Below are 19,705 nucleotides of genomic sequence, written 5' to 3'. Positions count from 1 at the left end.
GGTCACAAAATAGAGCGAAACACCAACGTCAAAGACCTGGGAGTGATTATGCCGGAGGATCTCACCTTCAAGGACCATAACATTGTATCAATCGCATCTGCTAGAAAAATGACAGGATGGATAATGAGAACCTTCAAAACTAGGGAGGCCAAGCCCATGATGACACTCTTCAGGTCACTTGTTCTATCTAGGCTGGAATATTGCTGCACTCTAACAGCACCTTTCAAGGCAGGTGAAATTGCCGACCTAGAAAATGTACAGAGAACTTTCACGGCGCGCATAACGGAGATAAAACACCTCAATTACTGGGAGCGCTTGAGGTTTCTAAACCTGTATTCCCTGGAACGCAGGAGGGAGAGATACATGATTATATACACCTGGAAAATCCTAGAGGGACTAGTACCGAACTTGCACACGAAAATCACTCACTACGAAAGCAAAAGACTTGGCAGACGATGCACCATCCCCCCAATGAAAAGCAGGGGTGTCACTAGCACGTTAAGAGACCATACAATAAGTGTCAGGGGCCCGAGACTGTTCAACTGCCTCCCAGCACACATAAGGGGGATTACCAACAGACCCCTGGCAGTCTTCAAGCTGGCACTGGACAAGCACCTAAAGTCAGTTCCTGATCAGCCGGGCTGTGGCTCGTACGTTGGTTTGCGTGCAGCCAGCAGCAACAGCCTGGTTGATCAGGCGCTGATCCACCAGGAGGCCTGGTCACAGACCGGGCCGTGGGGGCGTTGACCCCCGAAACTCTCTCCAGGTAAACTCCAGGTAATATAATTAGGTAATTCAAAACCACATAAGCTACACGAATATTTTTGTGACTGAATTCATGTTTGCACAAAGAACTCATCTGGATCCATTATGTGCCTTTGTAATCTCGACTATCCCCCACAGGATGGGTATGGGGTACATGATAAAGATATTAAACTTAGCATTCTACTGTGTTAATTAAGGTGACCCGAGGGCGGGGTGGAGGTAGGTAAAGGGATTCTTAACTCGGTGTACCGAAACAAACATAACCTGCACACTGTAAACGATGGCCCTGACAATGGGAGGTAGAAAAAGGACGTTATCTAAACCAGCCTGATGGTACTATAGTACAAGGCTGCATTAGAATTAATGTATTAATTTTGCTTTAATTTGTTCACTGAGATGGCAAACAAAGGTGATGATTATGACAGTATAAATATTGTACGGTGGCCATGAGGACAGTTCTGTATAAAAACTGGATATATACTTCCTATCAACTGTGCTAAGTGGGGGAAAAAATTGTTGACATTTGAAAACCAATTCTTCTTTGATTTGAAGGATAACACGACAAACACATCCTAAAACCGCAGACAGCAAGGTCTTGAAGGCTAGTAAGATTTCTAACTTCTTTGCTATACTCCATAATAACAAAAAAAAAAAAAAGCTTAACCCGTGTGTCATTCAGAAAGATTTTATATTAAAACAAAAAATGCTGCTTAAAACTATAATAAAATATAGCATATTAAAATGTCTTTTCCCTATATCCGGTTAACTAAGTTTTAATAATATTAATGCACTTTATTAACTCGCTATTAATTATGGTAATATATAGGGCAAGGAGGAATAACATCTTGTAGGAGTGAGGAAGAGCCAGTTGTGAGTGTGGGGGAAGTTCGTGAGGCAGTAGGTAAAATGAAAGGGGGTAAGGCAGCTGGGATTGATGGGATAAAGATAGAAATGTTAAAAGCAGGTGGGGATATAGTTTTGGAGTGATTGGTGCAATTATTTAATAAATGTATGGAAGAGGGTAAGGTACCTAGGGATTGGCAGAGAGCATGCATAGTTCCTTTGTATAAAGGCAAAGGGGATAAAAGAGAGTGAAAAAATTGTAGGGGAATAAGTCTGTTGAGTATACCTGGCAAAGTGTATGGTAGAGTTATTATTGAAAGAATTAAGAGTAAGACGGAGAATAGGATAGCAAATGAACAAGGAGGCTTTAGGAAAGGTAGGGGGTGTGTGGACCAAGTGTTTACAGTGAAACATATAAATGAACAGTATTTAGATAAGGGTAAAGAGGTTTTTGTGGCATTTATGGATTTGGAAAAGGCATATGACAGGGTGGATAGGGGTGCAATGTGGCAGATGTTGCAGGTGTATGGTATAGGAGGTAGGTTACGGAAAGCAGTGAAGAGTTTTTATGAGGATAGTGAGGCTCAGGAGAGAGGAGAGGGAGATGATTTCCCACTAAAAGTAGGCCTTAGACAAGGATGTGTGATGTCACCGTGGCTATTCAATATATTTATAGATGGGGTTGTAAGAGAAGTGAATGCTCGGGTGTTAGCAAGAGGTGTGGAGTTAAAAGATTAAGAGTTTAACACAAAGTGGGAGTTGTCACAGTTGCTCTTTGCTGATGACACTGTGCTTCTGAGAGATTCTGAAGAGAAGTTGCAGAGGCTGGTGGATGAATTTGGTAGGGTATGTAAAAGAAGAAAATTAAAAGTGAATATAGGAAAGAGTAAAGTGATGAGGATAACAAAAAAGATTAGGTGACGAAAGATTGGATATCAGATTGGAGGGAGAGAATATGGAAGAGGTGAATGTATTCAGATATTTATGAGTGGACGTGTCAACAGATGGGTCTGTGAAGGATGAGGTGAATCACAGAATTGATGAGGGAAAAAGGGTGAGTGGTGCACTTAGGAGTCTGTGGAGACAAAAGACTTTGTCCGTGGAAGCAAAGACGGGAATGTATGAGAGTATAGTTGTACCAACACTCTTGTATGGGTGTGAAGCATGAGTGATGAATGTTGCAACGAGGAGAAGGCTGGAGGCAATGTATAGTGTGAATATAATGCAGAGAATTCGTAGTTTGGAAATTAGGAGAAGGTGTGGGATTACCAAAACTATTATCCAGGGGACTGAGGAGGGGTTGTTGAGGTGGTTCGGACATGTAGAGAATGGAATAAACCAGAATAACTTCGAGTGTATAAATCTGTAGTGGAGGGAAGGCAGGGTAGGGGTCGGCCTAGGAAGGGTTGGATAGAGGGGGTAAAGGAGGTTTTGTGTGCGAGGGGCTTGTACTTCCAGCAACCATGCGTGAGCGTATTTGATAGGAGTGAATGGAGACAAATGGCTTTTAATACTTGACGTGCTGTTGGAGTGTGAGCACAGTAACATTTATGAAGGGATTCAGGGAAATCAGCAGGCCGGACTTGAGTCCTGTTGATGAAAAGTACAGTGTCTACACTCTAAAGGAGGAGTGTTAATGTTGCAGTTTTATAACTGTAGTGTAAAGCACCCCTCTGGCAAGACAGTGATGGAGTGAATGATGATGAAAGTTTTTCTTTTTCGGGCCACCCTGCCTTGGTGGGAATCGGCCGATGTGTTAAAAAAAATATAACCAATAAAAGTGTAATGAACACTCGTCGATGATAAGTAATAACCGCCCACTTGGAGACAAACATGGAAAGTAAAGTTGGTCTTTATACTTTGACCTCCTACTTGGGGTCGAAAGATACTATCATTTGTTGAAGAGCACTCCAGCTGAAATATGCTAATACTGCCTTGAATTATTGAATCCAGTTAGTGAAATTAAATGTACAAATAAATAACAGTATGAATATATTTTCCACAAGATGCTTGAAGGTCACACCAGAGTTAGGAAGACCCGTTGTTGGCAGAGGCAGTGGTGCAGCGGCATCTTACATCATTAAGCTACCTTCAGAGTCATGTATTGACAAATGTGTAAGGGGATAGTGGAGGCCATGCAGATTTTTAGCCGAGTGATGTCATTACTGCCCCAGGAGACAGCTGTTTCTGGTCAATATACCACTGTGACCTGTCGCAATAGTGTTGTTTTTAAGGATCATGCAGCACGTTGCTTGGTTAATGGGGGGATAAAGTCAGTCCATTGCACGAGGGTCATTAAAGATTCACTAGGCAAAAGTACTTCCATCCCTAAGACAGACCTAAAGTAAACTATCACTATATATACACTTAAATACACCTTTCAAGGTACATATCCTGTGTTCATACACTGATAAATCTCCTTTTAAAGTTTCTTATAAATTTCCATTTCATGTGTACATCTGTATTAATATTTCAAATAGATAATTGCTAGCCCTGAGTCAGAAACTGAACACAATTCACAATACGTTTCACTCGCTAAAAATGTAGAAGATGAGTAATAATAATGATAATAAAATACTGATTAATAATAATAACAGCAACAGCAATAATAATAATAATAATAATAATAGTAATACTACTACTACTACTAATAATAATAAACGCTAGTGTTGCCAACAGAATGAGTAATGAAAAATAGATGTCAGCAAAGACGCTATACAGGTAACATTTTTCTCCGGACACTTATGCCCATCCTAAGAACCTTCACCTCTGGTATTTGACGGCCACTCTGGCGTCGCATCAAGATATTTAATATTTTAGGCCACGTTTGTACGCATTAGTGACTTTTGCCACCAGAACACTGATACTGTGTCAAGGTCAGGGGGAGACTGTATCAGAAATAGACATTAATTTCCAAAAACGGTGAAAAAATGCTTCTCAGCATTTTTTCCGTCGTTGCTTCGGGACTAATGTTTTTAGAGCATTCCACCAAGATCCAAGGCCATTTGATGCGCACAATAGTGAATTGACTTCGTCAGTAGTTTAGGAGTGAGATGACCTGGTCAGTAGTGAGTTGATCTCTTCAATAGTGAGTTGACCTCGTCAGTAGTGAGTTGACCTGTGTTGCATGTCTTATGTGAGTTCTAAGTAGCGGCACTCTCAGATGAAGGCACAGCTGCTAGGAAGGAGATACAGCTTGAGAAGCAAGAACCATTCCCAAGAACTAGGAAAAGAATACCAATAACAACGAAAGGAAATTAGTCTGAGAAAGGATTAAAACTGAAAATGAATAAGGTTGAAGAAATTGTAGTCGAGACTACCAGTTCGTTTTCTGCATTACCAGAAGAATGTGGTTCAGCCATTGAGGACACAATGAAAGCAACTAGTGAAGATAAAAATGTTCTTGTCTACTCTCGGATTAAATTTATGGAAAAGGGGTTCTGTCACAGGGATAGAAAGAGGAGGTAGAGGGTATATTTTCCCAGGGCTGGGATGGAGGATATATATTATAAAATATATAGATAATATACAGTACCGACAAGCTGATTAAGTAAGCTATATGTTCAACACTTAGATATCTTTGTCGAATCGTTTCAGAATGCTTCTTCAGTCTAATACGTACAGGCAATTATAACACTGGAGACAGTAGAAATGGAGAGGTAATTATGACGTAAACAGTCCCTCAGCTTTGATAGAAGATGGTCAATCCCTTACCCTAAAGAAGAGGCATGAAGCCAGAGACTTGTATATGAGAGCTAGATGTGATGTGTAGTAGCTGGAAGTAATGTCACAGGTGAGTGAGGCCCACTAGTAGAAGTAGGTCATGCTAAGCAATTGCTAGCAACAAATTTGTAAAAGACATATCTGTACCTGGATGCCATGGTGATGAGCAAGACACACATGCAACGCCTGGGTATCTTTATTGTCGAAATGTTTCGCCCATGCAGCAGGCTTCTTCTGCAGGATAAAGGCGATTATATTATTGGAGATATTAGAAATGGAAAGGTAATTTCGAAGTGATAGAGTCCCTTAGCCTTGATGAAAGTTGGTTAGTCTTTTCCAACTATGTTGTTAACAACTATATAATGTCACAAACATCCACTAGTGGGCCCCGTTCACCTGTAACGTCATCTCCAGTTGCCACAACTCACTTCTAGTTTCAGTATATAAGTCTCTGGACTCATGTCTCTACTTCAGGCTAGGCTTAAGGAATGATTGCCTCAAATTGTACTATTTTCAGTGCTATAATCGCCTGTATTTGACTGAAACAGCATGCTGCTCAGGTGAAACGTTTCGACATAGGGATACCCAAGTGTTGCACATGTATGTTACTCATCATGGAGAATATAGTTAGCAGATCAGGAAATATTATGAATAGTAATGTGATCAACTCTATTATCTGCTCCATCACTGGAAGATCCACTTACCATGAATATGACAAGCATAGACATAATTAGGGAGAAGGGAGGGAACCCTGTCATATGTGACATTTTACTTTATGGTAATGATAGCAATGAATAATTGTCCAGAGCAAATGACGTTATTTGCTGACTGAACAAGGACTGATGGGATATTTAGTACCATTTACTGATAACTGTGACCACTTCTGCAGCAGGAATGACACGTATTCCAGGGATGGGAGCATATAACTCGAGCATGGGTAGCATCATCTTTTAGATCAGTCAAGGATGCAGTTATTGTAGTGTGTTAATCTTTAATCTATGATGTTTTAAGTAGCAATTAAGGAGACTATTGCAGTGCTGCCTATTCCTCCTGGGTTCTCTGTAGATTATTTCAGCATTTATTCAGTGCATGAGATGGTTCTCTTTAAACCTGTGTACGACAGGATGTTTACAGCGTTGTGTCAGCTATAAGCATACTTGTGTTCTTGAAGACGCTTGAAAGGATTTCTCCCCGTTTCTCCCATGGGAAGGAATCTCGGAAATACATCATCTTAAGTACTGTGGCACACAAGATACTACTACGTGCTTTATCTCGGCTGTCACGTGTTGCAACAGTTATATGACCTCAAGTTGTTACCGGACCATCCACTATATACTGTGTTCTCACTCTCCTGTATCATATGGAGTGACCAAGGTCCCAGGGCTGAAATGTTCTAATTAATATATCCTTTCATAATGGGAATCCTACATTCGGACCAAATTTTAATTTATAATATTAAAGCAAGATGGAATTGTCTACTGATTTAGCACTCGGTAACCTGTGTTAGACGGCAGTAGTCGTGCAAGGCAGCAGTGGAGCATGTTTGACGCTGGGACACCTGTTTACTTAACTGAGCCGGTTTGGGTGTGGCTCCCGCACCCCACTGCCTCATAAGTAATATTTTTGATTTTTAGGTAAAAGGTCACAAGAGCAACTAATGAGATATTACTGCGGCCACTGTCGCTCTCCAGGAGCTTTATCAAGCTAGAGGGAACATCTCTATTTCAGACACCGTTAGATAGAACAAAGGCAGCTTCGTTGTCTGAAATGTTAGCTCAAATACTTAAAACAATTAACCACGCCGTTACCTGACAACAAGAAGTCGCGTCTGCTACTACTACTGTTACCAACATTGGGCAGTAAGCTTGCTGTAGTGCTTATGTGAATAAAGATATGCAAAGTTTAATAAATGTATTAAGGAAACGTCATGAACTGCGAGTTCTGTTGCTGTACATAGTCTGTCAGAATTACCGAACCTGTTCTTCCCCTCCCTGCAGTGCTGCTGTTCTCCCTGCAGTGCTGCTGTTCTCCCTCCCTGCAGTGCTGCTGTTCTCTCTCCCTGCAGTGCTGCTGTTCTCCCTCCCTGCAGCGCTGCTGTTCTCCCTCCTTGCAGTGCTGCTGTTCTCTCTCCCTGCAGTGCTGCTGTTCTCCCTCCTTGCAGTGCTGCTGTTCTCCCTCCTTGCAGTGCTGCTGTTCTCCCTCCTTGCAGTGCTGCTGTTCTCCCTCCCTGCAGTGCTGCTATTCTCCCTCCCTGCAGTGCTGCTGTTCTCTCTCCCTGCAGTGCTGCTGTTCTCCCTCCCTGCAGCGCTGCTGTTCTCCCTCCTTGCAGTGCTGCTGTTCTCTCTCCCTGCAGTGCTGCTCTTCTCCCTCCTTGCAGTGCTGCTGTTCTCCCTCCTTGCAGTGCTGCTGTTCTCCCTCCTTGCAGTGCTGCTGTTCTCCCTCCCTGCAGTGCTGCTGTTCTCCCTCCCTGCAGTGCTGCTGTTCTCCCTCCCTACAGTGCTGCTGTTCTCCCTCCCTGCAGTGCTGCTGTTCTCCCTCCCTGCAGTGCTGCTGTTCTCCCTCCTTGCAGTGCTGCTGTTCTCCCTCCCTGCAGTGCTGCTGTTCTCCCTCCCTGCAGTGCTGCTGTTCTCCCTCCCTGCAGTGCTGCTGTTCTCCCTCCTTGCAGTGCTGCTGTTCTCCCTCCTTGCAGTGCTGCTGTTCTCCCTGCAGTGCTGCTGTTCTCCCTCCCTGCAGTGCTGCTGTTCTCCCTCCTTGCAGTGCTGCTGTTCTCCCTGCAGTGCTGCTGTTCTCCCTCCCTGCAGTGCTGCTGTTCTCCCTCCTTGCAGTGCTGCTGTTCTCCATGCAGTGCTGCTGTTCTCCCTCCCTGCAGTGCTGCTGTTCTCCCTCCCTGCAGTGCTGCTGTTTTTCCTCCCTGCAGTGCTGCTGTTCTCCCTGCAGTGCTTCTGAACTCCCCCCTGCAGTGCTGCTGCTCCCTCCTGCATTGCTGCTGTTCTCCCCCTGCAGTGCTGTTCTCCCTCCCTGCAGTGCTGTTCTCCCCCCCTGCAGTGCTGCTGTTCCTTCCTGCAGTGCTGCTGTTCTCCCTCTGCAGTGCTGCTGTTCTCCCCCTGCAGTGCTGCTGTTCCCCCTGCAGTGCTGCTGTTCTCCCTCCCTGCAGTGCTGCTGTTCTCCCTCCCTGCAGTGCTGCTGTTCTCCCTCCCTGCAGTGCTGCTGTTCTCCCTCCCTGCAGTGCTGCTGTTCTCCCTGCAGTGCTGCTGTTCTCCCTGCAGTGCTGCTGTTCTCCCTGCAGTGCTGCTGTTCTCCCTGCAGTGCTGCTGTTCTCCCTGCAGTGCTGCTGTTCTCCCCCCTGCAGTGCTGTTCTCCCTCCTGCAGTGCTGCTGTTCTCCCCTGCAGTGCTGCTGCTCTCCCCCTGCAGTGCTGCTGTTCTCCCTCCCTGCAGTGCTGCTGTTCTCCCCCTGCAGTGCTGCTGTTCTCCCTCTGCAGTGCTGCTGTTCTCCCCCTGCAGTGCTGCTGTTCCCTCCTGCAGTGCTGCTGTTCTCCCTCCCTGCAGTGCTGCTGTTCTCCCCCCTGCAGTGCTGCTGTTCCCTCCTGCAGTGCTGCTGTTCCCCCTGCAGTGTTGCTGTTCCCTCCTGCAGTGCTGCTGTTCTCCCTCCATGCAGTGCTGCTGTTCTCCCCCCTGCAGTGCTGCTGTTCCCTCCTGCAGTGCTGCTGTTCCCCCTGCAGCGCTGCTGTTCTCCCTCTGCAGTGCTGCTGTTCCCCTTGCAGTGCTGCTGTTCCCTCCTGCAGTGCTGCTGTTCCCTCCTGCAGTGCTGCTGTTCCCTCCTGCAGTGCTGCTGTTCTCCCTCCCTGCAGTGCTGTTGTTCTCCCTCCCTGCAGTGCTGCTGTTCTCCCCCCTGCAGTGCTGCTGTTCTCCCCCCTGCAGTGCTGATGTTCCCTCCTGCAGTGTTGCTGTTCCCTCCTGCAGTGCTGCTGTTTCCCTTTGCAGTGCTGTTGTTCTCCCCCCTGCTGTGCTGCTGTTCCACCCTGCAGTGCTGTTCTCCCTCCTGCAGTGCTGCTGTTCTCCCTGCAGTGCTGCTGTTTCACCCTTGCAGTGCTGCTGTTTCCACCTGCAGTGCTGCTATTCTCCCCCCTGCAGTGCTGCTGTTTCCCCCTGCAGTGCTGCTGTTCTCCCCCCTGCAGTGCTGCTGTTCTCCCCCTGCAGTGTTGCTGTTCCCTCCTGCAGTGCTGCTGTTTCCCTTTGCAGTGCTGTTGTTCTCCCCCTGCAATGCTGCTGTTTCCCCTGCAGTGCTGCTGTTCCCCCTGCAGTGCTGCTGTTCCCCCTGCAGTACTGCTGTTTCCCCCTGCAGTGCTGCTGTTCCCTCCTGCAGTGCTGCTGTTCTCCCTCCATGCAGTGCTGCTGTTTTCCCCCCTGCAGTGCTGCTGTTCCCTCCTGCAGTGCTGCTGTTCCCCCTGCAGCGCTGCTGTTCTCCCTCCCTGCAGTGCTGCTGTTCTCCCTCTGCAGTGCTGCTGTTCTCCCTCCCTGCAGTGCTGCTGTTCTCCCTCCCTGCAGTGCTGCTGTTCTCCCTCCCTGTAGTGCTGCTGTTCTCCCTCTGCAGTGCTGCTGTTCTCCCTCCCTGCAGTGCTACTGTTCTCCCTGCAGTGCTGCTGTTCTCCCTGCAATGCTGCTGTTCTCCCTGCAGTGCTGCTGTTCTCCCTGCAGTGCTGCTGTTCTACCCCCCTGCAGTGCTGCTGTTCCCTCCTGCAGTGCTGCTGTTCCCCCTGCAATGCTGCTGTTCTCCCTCTGCAGTGCTGCTGTTCTCCCCCCCTGCAGTGCTGCTGTTCCCTCCTGCAGTGCTGCTGTTCTCCCTCCCTGCAGTGCTGCTGTTCTCCCCCCTGCAGTGCTGCTGTTCCCTCCTGCAGTGCTGCTGTTCCCCCTGCAGTGCTGCTGTTCTCCCTCTGCAGTGCTGCTGTTCTCCCCCTGCAGTGCTGCTGTTCCCTCCTGCAGTGCTGCTGTTCCCCCTGCAGTGCTGCTGTTCTCCCTCTGCAGTGCTGCTGTTCTCCCCCTGCAGTGCTGCTGTTTCCCCCTGCAGTGCTGCTGTTCCCCCTGCAGTGCTGCTGTTTCCCCCTGCAGTGCTGCTGTTTCCCCCCTGCAGTGCTGCTGTTCCCCATGCAGTGCTGCTGTTCCCCCTGCAGTGCTGCTGTTCCCCCTGCAGTGCTGCTGTTTCCCCTGCAGTGCTGCTGTTTCCCCCTGCAGTGCTGCTGTTCCCCCGGCAGTTCTGCTGTTTCCCCCTGCAGTGCTGCTGTTCCCCCTGCAGTGCTGCTGTTCCCCCTGCAGTGCTGCTGTTTCCCCCTGCAGTGCTGCTGTTCCCCCTGCAGTGCTGCTGTTCCCCCTGCAGTGCTGCTGTTTCCCCCCTGCAGTGCTGTTCACCCTGCAGTGCTGCTGTTTCCACCTGCAGTGCTGCTATTCTCCCCCCTGCAGTGCTGCTGTTCTCCCCCTGCAGTGCTGCTGTTCCCCCTGCAGTGCTGCTGTTTCCCCCTGCAGTGCTGCTGTTTCCCCCTGCAGTGCTGCTGTTTCCCCCTGCAGTGCTGCTGTTTCCCCCTGCAGTGCTGCTGTTTCCCCTGCAGTGCTGCTGTTCCCCCTGCAGTGCTGCTGTTCCCCCTGCAGTGCTGCTGTTCCCAATGCAGTGCTGCTGAACCTCCTGCAGTGCTGCTGTTTCTCCCTGCAGTGCTGCTGTTCCCCTGCAGTGCTGCTGTTTCCCCCTGCAGTGCTGCTGTTCCCCCTGCAGTGCTGCTGTTCCCCCTGCAGTGCTGCTGTTTCCCCTGCAGTGCTGCTGTTCCCCCTGCAGTGCTGCTGTTCCCCCTGCAGTGCTGCTGTTTCCCCCTGCAGTGCTGCTGTTTCCCCTTGCAGTGCTGCTGTTCCCCCTGCAGTGCTGCTGTTCTCCCTGCAGTGCTGCTGTTCCCCCTGCAGTGCTGCTGTTTCCCCCTGCAGTGCTGCTGTTTCCCCCTGCAGTGCTGCTGTTTCCCCCCTGCAGTGCTGTTCACCCTGCAGTGCTGCTGTTCCCCCTGCAGTGCTGCTGTTCCCCCTGCAGTGCTGCTGTTCCCCCTGCAGTGCTGCTGTTCCCCCTGCAGTGCTGCTGTTTCCCCCTGCAGTGCTGCTGTTCCCCCCTGCAGTGCTTCTGTTCCCCCTGCAGTGCTGCTGTTCCCCTGCAGTGCTGCTGTTCCCCCTGCAGTGCTGCTGTTCCCCCTGCAGTGCTGCTGTTTCCCCCTGCAGTGCTGCTGTTTCCCCCTGCAGTGCTGCTGTTTCCCTCTGCAGTGCTGCTGTTCCCCCTGCAGTGCTGCTGTTCACCCTGCAGTGCTGCTGTTCACCCTGCAGTGCTGCTGTTCCCCCTGCAGTGCTGCTGTTTCCCCTGCAGTGCTGCTGTTCCCCCTGCAGTGCTGCTGTTTCCCCCTGCAGTGCTGCTGTTCCCCCCTGCAGTGCTGCTGTTTTCCCCTGCAGTGCTGTTCACCCTGCAGTGCTGCTGTTCCCCCTGCAGTGCTGCTGTTCCCCCTGCAGTGCTGCTGTTTCCCCTGCAGTGCTGCTGTTCCCCCTGCAGTGCTGCTGTTTCCCCCTGCAGTGCTGCTGTTCCCCCCTGCAGTGCTGCTGTTTCCCCCCTGCAGTGCTGTTCCCCCTGTAGTGCTGCTGTTCCCCCTGCAGTGCTGCTGTTTGCCCCCTGCAGTGCTGTTCCTCCTGTAGTGCTGCTGTTCCCCCTGTAGTGCTGCTGTTTCCCCCCTGCAGTGCTGTTCCCCCTGTAGTGCTGCTGTTCCCCCTGTAGTGCTGCTGTTCCCCCTGCAGTGCTGGTGTTCCCCCTGCAGTGCTGCTGTTCCCCCTGCAGTGCTGCTGTTCCCCCTGCAGTGCTGCTGTTCCCCCTACAGTGCTGCTGTTCCCCCTGCAGTGCTGTTGTTCCCCCTGCAGTGCTGCTGTTCCCCCTGCAGTGCTGCTGTTCTCCCTGCAGTGCTGCTGTTCCCCCTGCAGTGCTGCTGTTCCCCCTGCAGTGCTGCTGTTCCCCCTGCAGTGCTGTTGTTCCCCCTGCAGTGCTGCTGTTCCCCCTGCAGTGCTGCTGTTCCCCCTGCAGTGCTGCTGTTCCCCCTGCAGTGCTGCTGTTCCCCCTGCAGTGCTGCTGTTCCCCCTGCAGTGCTGTTGTTCCCACTGCAGTGCTGCTGTTTCCCCTGCAGTGCTGCTGTTCCCCCTGCAGTGCTGCTGTTCCCCCTGCAGTGCTGCTGTTCTCCATCCTCTAGGCTTACCATTATTATTATTATTATTACATTCATGGAACAGCTTTAAAATTCGGAGGGTCGTTCAGAGTGGTGAATGGAAGACAATTTAGTTTGATTAAAGTATGGAGAGAATAGCTCCAATTCTTCGGAAACTGACAATTTTAGCGGCATCAAGGCTCTCCCATCCTCCTCGAAGGTATCACTGTTGGATTTCCACCACTCGTAAAATCAGTCATCAGTGTAGTGTTAAAAGTTACTTAACTACACGAGGGCCACCAGTCAATGATCTTAATTATTAATTATTAAGAAGAGAATAGATTATAATCATAACCATAATTTTTAAAGTGGTGGACCGGTAAGCCAGCGGAAGGCCTCGGTCAGATGACAAAAATCTCCCGCTGAGGGTCATTGTTACGACTTTGATGTCGTAACTTAAATAAAATGTTCCTGGCTCCTAAAGGCTGCTCACACTGCTGTCTAGGGGTTATAAAATTACACTGAAAAACACAGCACTCTAGGGCCAGCATGTACTCATATAAATTATGAAGCATGAGTGCAAATAATTAACGTTTTATAAGGAAGGACACAAACTCACCTATATAAAAATATATCTGTATTAATAATGAATAACTTATATACAACTTACAATCTTATACAGAAAACCACTACACTCCCGTTCACATTAACTCACTAGCGCACTGCTACTAATGCGTTAAACAAAATAAATGAACATTTATGAACAGGGAGGCTCCATAACACCCCCCCCCACCCTTTTCTGCAGGCTACATAGCCTACAGTGGAAACGTTAAATACTCTCCGAAACACAGGCTCGTGCACACTAGGGTTTTACAGCTATATGAGAGCACTTAAACACAAAACTACCTATAGCATACAAAAAAAAAAAAAAACTCGGCAAACCACCTATTCACACTAACGTCAACCCATGACGACTTCACCCAGCAGCCTTCCTACACTTCCTGAACTAAACACACCTCTCATCTGCTTCTGTCCTGGCCACTGCCTGACTGACAGGAATAAAACGCGTTTGCTTTCAGTTCAGTCCCGGGAACTATGTTATATAGAATATTTTTCTGCATTTCACTGTGTAACAGTCGTCAAATGACTAAGACCCGTGTCAGGAAACACTTGCCCTGTTGCCTGGCAAACATTGTATACGAATACCAGTTAAAGATATTTTGAGCCTTAAAATTAAAGTCAACCCTCAATACATTTACTCTGAGCGTTACACACTCAGTGTATATATATATATATATATATATATATATATATATATATATATATATATATATATATATATATATATATATATATATATATATATATATGTATATATATATATATATATATATATATATATATGTATATATATATATATATATATATATATATATATATATATATATATATATATATATATATATATATATATATATATATATATATATATATATATATGTAACCTTGCTCTGGCCTACACTGTATATATTGCTGATTGAATTTCTCATAATAAATAAAAACCGGGTTCTCTGTAGGTTAACCTCTTCTGAGTGTTTATTCCATGTATTTAGGTTTTTGTTTCCTATGAATTTTTCTTTATTCACAGGAAGTCCTAAACTGGTGTTGCCACACAGTGAGACTCACTGTAGATACATGCTGAAGCAGAAAGGAAAAAGAGACATCCTTAGCACTTTATTAGTTTGTGAAAACATGAAAGGAAGTGAGCATTGGTAGAGATCTTGACTCAAAACACCGGCGAAGATTGAGGTGTTAATTTTAAAATTTCAGTACTCTTGTGGTGGTAATCATGGGCTTCAACTAACCCCGGTTTATGTTTATATAAATGTTCAGGTGTGTACGTTACGTCGGCAGACTGTGACTGAACTCTCCTGTATTCACGTCTCTTATCTATGGTGAATTAACTTTTATTCTTAGACTTTGTTTCCATATATACAGACATACGTACTAGAAATATTGCTAATCTACATCCATCAAAATGAAAGTAGATTTTTTTTATCATCTGATACGTTTCATTAATAAGAAACCTTTCGTCCACAACTTAAAAACTTGCAGCAGGTGTCGGGAGTTTTCATATTCATTGTTACTGTTGCCCTGGACTTGACTTCCAGCAGGGCTGTTTGAGAGGCTAAAGACTCTGCTAGTATGAAAGAACAGTATGGCTCCTCTCTTTGTTTTCCGTATACGGTTTCTTTTTCTGGTAGTACATTCATATAGTAACTTCTTGTAACTGGTGGGTAGCTGACGTATATCTGGACCAAGGGAAGGATGGGAGCTGGTAACCAGGAAGGAAGGAGGGAGAGAAAGGCACCAGATTTTATTTATAAACTTCATTTATAGAACTAGCCTCTCTGGGAAAATGGTTTCTGTCTTTAGCGCATATCTGTATGGCGCGCCCCTTGCTGCTGCAAAATGGGGAAGCTCAACTTCTTGGACTCCTCCACGCAAGTTAATCCTCACACTCATTTATTTTACAAAAAAAATCAGAAGATAGACTTAAGGTCTTTACCTCTTATTAATGATATTAATCCCTTATTTAAATTAATTTTTGTCATATTTTTTTAAACTGCCAAAATAAAGATAATAAAATAAAGAGAGGCAAGCGAATATATATATATATATATATATATATATATATATATATATATATATATATATATATATATATATATATATATATATATATATATATATATATATATATATATATGCTTGCCTCTCCCTAAACTATTATCTTTATTTTGGCAGTTTAAAAAATATGACAAAAATGAATTTAAATAAGGGATAAATATCATTAATAAGAGGTAAAGACCTTAAGTCTATCTTCTGATTATTATTATTATTATTATTAGTATTATAATTATTATTATTATTGGTGTCACTCCTGGCACTTCTTTTCCTACATAAAACATGCTGTGCAAAACTTTATGGTTAAAAATCTTATGAAAGTTTATTTTTCAGAAATATAATAGCAATAAATATCTCCTTAAGGGAAATGTGTAAAAAAATATATCTCAGTGTATAATTAAGCCGAGATGTTTACTTTATTTTTTCAGCTTAATATAAAAATTTTTCGATGGTCATGAAGGGATAATATAACCCCAGTTTTTAATATAATCAGAAAATTGTCACCTACGAAGGCCAATAAAATTTCAAATTTTCTTTGAGTATGACTCCCCAGCAGCGAATGTTTGAAGTTGTTGTAAATAGCATCGTTAAGTCATCACTTAGAAGTAACTCACAATTTGTACAATAAAATTGGCAAATTGGCTCCTATATAGAACAAAATTCATACAATCTTTCCGCTAAAAATGGATCAGATTATGTTGCGTTAACTAAATAAATTCGAGTAATTATAACATGCAATAACATCAATTAATGAAAAGAAAGATGCCCGTGGCCCGGTTTTTAGGGTACTCAGCTTAGACTCTGAGTGTCCAGGGTTTGATCCTCATTACGGGTGGAATTTGGAAACATTGGGAATGCTTCCTTACACCTGCTGGCGCTGTTCACCTAGCAGTAAGTTGGTACTTGGGTGTTAGTCGACTGTTGTGGGTGGCATCCTGGGGGTGGTAGTATATCTTAGATAGCGCAAGGCTTTGATCTGAGGAAGGATAACAGTTCTTAGCCTGTAAAATTGATTTGTGTTTAAAAACCCATACATATAGGCGAGGCTGTTTCGATACGCAAAAAAATGGAGAGCCACCTGACAAAACTGAAGAAGAGTGACGGCGAAGTCCCGACGTTCACATTTTAGTACGGCATTCACTTCAGCGACGGTCTTGAGTCACAGTAAAATACCAAAGTGTGCAGAAGATGGGTTGCCATACTAGGTGACTTTGTCATCACTTGCCCGAGGTCTAGAGTGGTCATAAGGTCGACCACTATAATAAGAGTGGACATCAGATGACCTAGACGTCGAGGACACGCTACAAGTATATGTTGCCTTCTTCCCATGAGCCCGTCAAGAATCCAGTATATTAAAACTTGCAAATTAATGATCTCTACTAATCTGGTTACCTTAAAGATACACAAACAAGATGGGCATTCTCGAGGCGGGTTTTTTAAAGGAGGTTATTTTTTGACTAGTCTATATTTGTTTTCTCTTAATCGCTTTTCATAAGACTAGATACAATCGCACTCTGCGGCTACCATAATCTGAGATTAACCTCAAATAAACAAAAGTAACTTTGTTTCCCGATCCTATTCCACCCAGCATACTGAGATTTATACATAACATAATTAGATCTGTAGATGAATGGTTCAAAGAACCGAAACGTTAAATTAGACAAATGTGCAACTCTTGGGTATCTTTATTGAGGAAGCGTTTCGCCACACAGTGGCTTCATCAGTCCATACAAAGGATAAACTTGAAGAACAGGAGGAGAATGAGGCAATCAGTCCCTCAACCTTGAGTCGATGTGGTCAGTCCATCAATCTTGAATAGAATACGGCATATGAGCGGAGAAGCAGCTTATAAACCGTATGGCAGGAGAGGTGCAGCAGTCGTAGGTGGTGTCACATTTGTTCAATGTGGAAATAGGTCGTGCCCAAGGGTTAGGCAAGCGAAGAATTCCCAAGTATTAAGATCCCAAGAAGTTGCAGTGTCTGACAGGTTTGTAGATGAATGGTTCAAAGAACCGACACGTTGTTAAATTAGACACATGTGCAACTCTTGGGTATCTTTATTGAGGAAACGTTTCGCCACACAGTGGCGAAACGTTTCCTTGTGGTAGGGGACCTAAATGCTAAAGTAGGAGAAACATTTAGAGAGGGTGTGGTAGGTAAGTTTGGGGTGCCAGGTGTAAATGATAATGGCCTTGATTGAACTTTGTATAGAAAGGGGTTTAGTTATATGTAATACGTATTTCAAGAAAAAGAGAATAAATAAGTATATAAGATATGATGTAGGGCGAAATGACAGTAGTTTGTTGGACTATGTATTGGTAGGTAAATGACTGTTTAGTACACTTCAGGATGTACATGTTTTTAGAGGGGCCACAGATATATCAGATCACTTTCTAGTTGTAGCTACAGTGAGAGTAAAAGGTAGATGGGACACAAAGAAAATAGAAGCAGCAAGTAAGAGAGAGGTGAAGGTGTATAAACTAAAAGAGGAGGCAGTTACGGTAAGATATAAACAACTAGTGGAGGATAGACGGGCTAGTGAGAGTACAGGTAATGGGGTCGAAGATGTATGGGGTAGGTTTAAGAATGTAGCGTTAGAGTGTTAAGCAGTAGTTTGTGGTTACAGGAAAGTTGGTGCGGGAGGGAAGAAAAGTGATTGGTGGAAAGATGATGTAAAGAGAGTAGTAAGGGAGAAAAAGTTAACATATGAGAGGTTTTTACAAAGTAGAAGTGATGCAAAGAGGGAAGAGTATATGGAGAGAAAAAGAGAAGTTAAGAGAGTGGTGAAGCAATGTAAAAAGAGAGCAAATGAGAGAGTGGGTGAGATGTTATCAACAAATTTTGTTGAAAATAAGAAAAAGTTTTGGAGTGAGATTAATAAGTTGAGGAAGCCTAGGGAACACATGAATTTGACAATTAAAAATAGGAGAGGAGAGGTATTAATTGGAGAGTTAGAGGTATTGGGAAGATGGAGGGAATATTTTGAGGAATTGTTAAATGTTGAAGAAGATAGGGAAGCTGTGATTTCGTGTATAGGGCAAGGAGGAATAACATCTTGTAGGAGTGAGGAAGAGCCAGTTGTGAGTGTGGGGGAAGCTCATGAGGCAGTAGGAAGAATGAAAGGGGGTAAGGCAGCTGGGATTGATGGGATATAGGTAGAAATGTTGAAAGCAGGTAGGGATATAGTTTTGGAGTGGTTGGTGCTATTATTTATTAAATGTATGGAAGAGAGTATGGTACCTAGGCATTGGCAGAGAGCATGCATAGTTCCTTTGTATGAAGGCAAAGGGGATAAAAGAGAGTGCAAAAATTATATGGGAATAAATCTCTTGAGTATACCTTGCAAAGTGTATGGTAGAGTTATTACTGAAAGAATTAAGAGTAAGGCAGAGATTAGGATAGCAGATGAACAAGGAGGCTTTAGGAAAGGTAGGGGTATGTAGACCAAGTGTTTACAGTGAAACATATAGGTGAACAGTATTTAGATAAGGGTAAAGAGGTTTTTGTGGCACTTATGGATTTGGAAAAGGCATATGGCAGGGTGGATAGGGGGGAAAGGTGGCAGATGTTGCAGGTGTATGGTATAGGAGGTAGGCTACTGAAAGCAGTGAAGACTTTTTACGAGGATAGTGGGGCTCAGGAGAGAGGAGAGAGGGAGATGATTTCCCGGTAAAAGTAGGCCTTAGACAAGGATGTGTGATGTCACCGTGGCTGTTCAATATATTTATAGATGGGGTTGTAAGAGAAGTGAATGCTCGGGTGTTGGCAAGAGGTGTGAAGTTAAAAGATGAAGAGTCTAACACAAAGTGGAAGTTGTCACAGTTGCTCTTTGCTGATGACACTATGCTTTTGGGAGATTCTAAAGAGAAGTTGCAGAGGTTAGTGGATGAATTTGGTAGGGAGTGCAAAAGAAGAAAATTAAAAGCGAATATAGGGAAGAGTAAGGTTATGAGGATTACAAAAAGAATACGTAACGAAAGATTGGATATCAGATTGGAGGGAGAGAGTATGGAGGAGGTGAATATATTAAGATATTTAGGAGTGGACGTGTCAGCAGATAGGTCTATGAAGGATGAGGTGAATCACAGAATTCATGAGGGGAAAAGGGTGAGTGGTGCGCTTAGGAGTCTGTGGAGACAAAAAACTTTGTCCGTGGAGCAAAGAGAGGAATGTATGAGAGTATAGTTGTACCAACACTCTTGTATGGGTGTGAAGCATGGGTGGTGAATGTTGCAACGAGGAGAAGGCTGGAGGCAGTAGAGATGTTATGTCTGAGGGCAATGTGTGGTGTGAATATAATGCAGAGAATTCGTAGTTTGGAAATTAGGAGAAAGTGTGGGATTACCAAACCTATTATCCAGAGGGCTGAGGAGGGGTTGTTGATGTGGTTCGGACATGTAGAGAGGTTGGAACAAAACTGAATGACTTCGAGAGTGTATAAATCTGTAGTGGAGGGAAGGCGGGATAGGGGTCGGCCTAG

This window comes from Cherax quadricarinatus, chromosome 51 (assembly GCF_038502225.1).
Source record: "Cherax quadricarinatus isolate ZL_2023a chromosome 51, ASM3850222v1, whole genome shotgun sequence".
Classification (NCBI taxonomy): domain Eukaryota; kingdom Metazoa; phylum Arthropoda; class Malacostraca; order Decapoda; family Parastacidae; genus Cherax; species Cherax quadricarinatus.
Note: the sequence above shows the minus strand (reverse complement) of the source record.